This window comes from Marmota marmota, unplaced genomic scaffold (genome assembly GCF_001458135.2).
Source record: "Marmota marmota marmota unplaced genomic scaffold, marMar, whole genome shotgun sequence".
NCBI lineage: Eukaryota > Metazoa > Chordata > Mammalia > Rodentia > Sciuridae > Marmota > Marmota marmota.
The window spans coordinates 39811170-39816088 of record NW_026000082.1 but is presented as its reverse complement, the minus strand read 5'-3'; positions in this window follow the sequence as shown (position 1 = coordinate 39816088).

The following is a 4919-nucleotide window of genomic DNA, read 5'->3' as shown; positions in this document are numbered from 1 at the left end:
TCCTGGCCCTGGGGGGGGGGATGTTGTCAAGGTGTGGATGTGAGGTGTCCCCCAGAAACTCCCGTTGATGCAGGATGATAGCTGCAACCTAATCCATCCATCCCACTTGGAACGGACTGGCTGGGTGGTCACTGTAGGCAGCGGGAGCCTGGCTACAGGAGGGGGTCATGGTGGGTGGGCAGGCCCTGGATAACGGTGGTGCCTCTTCCCTGGGGTGTCCCCCCAACCCTCTCTCTGTCACTCCGTACTTCCTGACCCCACATGAGCTGAGCAGCTCTCCTCTGCTGGCCCCTCCCTCATGACGTGATGCCTCATCTTGGGCCCAGAGCCATGGAATCAGCCATCTATGAACTGAAACCATAAGCCCCAAATCAATGTTCCCTCCTCTAAATTGTCCTTGTTAGACATTTTGGTCATAGCCACACAAAACCTGACTAAAACAGATATAAAGACCCCCAAGGTCAGAAAGCACTAATTTTGGCATCCCTAGTCATAAGAGGTACCGTCTCCTGCCTGCTAATAAATACTCATTAAATGTCTGACTTGAGTTTTAAAAAAATAATAATTTTAGCACTTTCTGTCTATGTGATGCTGCGCAAGTTTTTCAACCTCTCTGAGCTTCAGTCTTCTCATCTATAAAATAAGAATATAAAATGTACCTGCCCTTAAGGGCATTTGGAAAATTAAAGAGAATTATGCACATAAGGTACTTAGTTCTAAATCTATCACAGGTGATAATCTCTATAAATGTTAATAATTAATAGTATTATTAACTGTGGTAGTTATGGTGGCAATGGTGGTGATGGTGTTAGTGATGGTGGTGATGATGATGGTGACAGTGGTGGTGATGATGGTGATGGTGATGGTTTTAGTGATGGTGTGAAGGTATTACTGATGGTGGTGATAGTAATGGTGATAGTGGTGGTGATGGTGGTGATGGTGATGGTGTTATTGATGGTGATGGTGTTAGTGGTGGTGGTGAAGGTGTTACTGATGGAGGTGATGGTGGTGGTGATAGTGGTGGTGACGGTGGTGATGTAATGGTGGTGATGGTGGTGATCATGATGGTATTAGTGATGGTGGTGGAGGTGTTACTGATGGTGGTGATGGTGACGGTGATGATGATAGATAGTGGTGATGATGTTAGTAATGATGTTGTTATGGTTTAGATGTGAGGTGTCCCCCCAAAGCTCATACATGAGACAATGCAAGAGGGTCTGGAGGTGAAAGTACTGGGTTATGAGAACCTTAACCCAATCTGTGAATTAACCGCTGCTAGGCGTTTCCTGAGTGGTAAGTGTAGGCAGTAGGGTGTGGCTGGAGGAGGAGGTCTGTGAGGGCTGCCTTTGGGAGTTATATTTTCTCCTTGGTATAGCTCTCTCTGCTTCCTGGTGCCATGCCCCAGCTGCTTTCCTCCACCACATACTTCCACCATGATGTTCCTCCTCACCTCGGGCCCTGAGGAATGGAGTTGGCCATCCGTGGACTGAGACCTCTGAAACCGTGAGACCCCAAATAAACTTTTCCTCCTGTAAATGTTCTTGTCAGGTCTTTTGGTCACAGCAGCAAAAAAGCTGATGATGGTGATGGTGGTGGTGGTGGTGGTGGTGGTGGTAGTGGCAGTGGTGGTGGTGGTGGTGGTGATGGCGGTAACCGTGGCTGGCAATGGTGGCAATAGCTACGGCAGAGGTGATGCTGGTATTGGTGTCAGTGATGAAGACGCCCATGTAATGGTGATGACGTCGGCCCTGCCTGGGTCAGCCTGGGTTAACCTAGAATCAGCTCCCCCACTGGCCCTCGGCTCCAGCCACAACTTGGCCAAGCAGACACTTGGAACCCTGACGAGGCCTGTCGGCCTCAGTTCTGCTGGTGAAGCAGAAGCAGAAAACAGACTCCCACACTCAATAAGAGGCTGGATGTTTTGTGTGGCATGTTCTGCCAACAAAGGGTGAATGTAATAATTTTGAAAGGAATATTTGCGCACTTGAGCTACTGAACAGCCATCTAATACTGTGCTCTGTGGGGAAGGCGGGACACGTGGGCAATGAGACAGGCATATCTGTTACACCCAGGGGACGGAGGAGGCCACCCACGTGGATCAGAGGCTGGCTTCTACTTGTTTGGGAAGGGGCTGCCTATGGAAGTAAACCCCAAGCCTCTACTGAGCACCAACTGTGTGCATGCCTGGCTCTGCACAGGGCACAGCTGGGCATGAAGTCCAGTTGTTACCTTTGAGAAGTCAAGTGCACGCCAGGCACCATGATGCACACATACAACGCCTGCGACTTGGGAGGCTGAGGCTGGAGGATCACAATTTCAAGGCCAGCCTGAACAACTTAGTGAGACTCGGTCTCAAAACAAACAAAAAAAGGACTGGGCTGTAGCTCCGTGGTAGAGCACCCCTGGGTTCAATCACCAACACCCAAAAGAGGAAAATAAAAGCCTTCCCCTCCCTAGGGGAAAGCAGAATCTATAAAATAAAACCCTGGCATCTGGCCACTCCTTCAATAAATGCACACCACAACTGGCCTCCATCAGGCCCGCGGTAGACACTGGGGATGCTGAGAAAGAAGAAGCTGTCCTCTAGGTGCTCTGAGCCTGGTGGGGGAAGACAAATGAGGACATAAACAGCAGAAGAGCAGTGGCCACATGGGCCTCCACTTAGGGTGGCAATAAGCCAAAAATGCAAATCTGAAGATGGATGAGGCTGGGTGCTTCCAGAAGGTGCAGGATGCAGAGGGATTCCTGCAATGAGGCGCAGCAGTGGGAGGACACAACCCCACCCCACCTCTTCCCTGACTCCAGACCTTCTACCCAGCAGCCACAAGGATACCTCAAAGGCAATGCAAACCCAGCACAACCCTAATTCAATTCCGGCTCCTCTTCCCCCACCCAGGGCCCCCCAGGGCCCCCAGCCCCATATCCATCACTTCCCTCAGTGGCTCACCTTCCTGACTCGGAAGGTGCTCAGAAATCTAGACCTAATTGTCAATTACCCTTGGCCTCCTACCAAGCCTCATCTGTGTCTGACGCCACCTGGTGATCTCACGACTCCTTGCCCTTCCTTCCATCTCCACCCACAGTCCCCCAACACAAGCCCTTGCCTCCTGTCACTTGCGTGATCCCCACAGCTCCGACTTGTGCTCCTATTTTAGCTCTATCCATGCTTCACACTCTCCTAATGTCACTTCCTTGCTTAATGGTGATGACTAAATAAAGGCATATCTTCATTAAAGATAGCCTTCTAGAATGTGCCAGAAAGGTGAAGAGTTAGCCTGGCTTCCTATCTACTCACTTCCCAGCCCTCTTCACTCAGTCACACTGCCTTCCTGTCCCTTCTGCCCAGTCTCCTGCTCCTTCCCACCTCAGGGCCTTTGCACATGCTTTTTATCCAGTCTGGAAGGCTCTTCTAATCCCTCTTTACCTAGCATCTCATACTTAACATCTCAGTGGAGATACTTCCTCCAGAAATTCTTCCATGACCTTCAAGACTAATTCTGATTTCATACACAGCACCACAAATGTCTCTGTTGCATATCAAACTTGCAATCGTGCTTTGATCTGGGCGGACATCAGATCAAAGCCCTTCTCCTCAACTCCCCGTGGGACCATGGCTGGTTTGACTCATTCCAGAACAGAGGGCCTACCTGATACAGTGTAAGCACATGGTGAGCAGACTCAGATGAGTGGGTGAGAGAGAACTTTCTGGTTCACCCCCTCCCTGCCTCCTGTCCAGTAAACCCTAGACTCATACGAAGGCAGGTGGAGACAGAGAAGTGCCCTGGGCAGGACCAGAAGAATCCAGGCTTCCTGTGCGCAGTGGCTTCCAGGCCCTGCTGGCCTGGGTCTGTGCTTCATGGCTGGGGCAGGAAGGCTGGAGGCCCTGGAGGCAGGAGGAGCGGCCAAAGCCTGGTCTTTGCACACTTGGGCTCTGATCCAGGCTGCCAGCACCCTGGCGAGAAAAACGTGTTTTCTGCATGTTGTGCTGGGTCCTGCGGCACCACATGCAAATGTATGCAAATTATGTGCAAACACAGTCTCTGGCTTGGATGAAAGAAATCAAAAGCCTGGTACCAGGGGAAGCCATCTAAAACTAGACCGAGCTTCAGGCCTTCTGTCCGGTGAAGCTGTGCTGTAGCCCTGTTGGCTACAAAACTACAAGGGCCACCAGGTGACCCCCATAGCCCCCATACTCTGCCCTTCCCAAACACAGGCCACGCACCCCAGGAGACCTAGGGGTTATGAATTTTGGGCTACTTCTCTAGGAGTGGAATCCCCCCACATGGTTGTCAGCACAGCTATGAGAGAGGTCTGCTCTTGCAAAAAGCCCTTGCAAAAATGTCTGTCGCTGTCATTGCTCATGCTTCCTGCTGTGCTGTGTCTGAGCTGCCCAGGATGGACACGCAAAATCAGTTTCCAAGCCCCACTTCAAAGACAGAACTGCAGGCCCTCACCATCAGCCTGGCTGACAAACTCCTGTTCTTCCCCTTGAGACGTGGCTCAAGGATACATCCTAGGACCCTCACTCTCCCCCGCAAGCAGGGCCTCCTGCCCACCTCAGGCCTCCCCCAGCACTGGATGCCTCCAATCAGGGACCCTGGGCCCTCTGGGACAGGTTTCTAGGTAGGGATCTGTCTCCTTGACTGCACAGGGAAGCCCAGAGCACAGGACCTACAGGGGGCATCTGCTGAACAAATGAATGAATGAATTTGAGCAATGGGGGAACAAGGAGAAAACAAATGCAGTACCAACAACCTCTTCAGAAAAATCCCAGAGGGTCTGACAGTGACCATGAGGCACAGACACTATGGACCTGGCCTCCTGTCCTGGTGACCTGTGACTAGGCTGGTATCACCCATGGCTCCTGCTCCCCCTCCCTCCGCCCCCCAGCATCTGCCTAAACGGCTGTCAGCACCAGT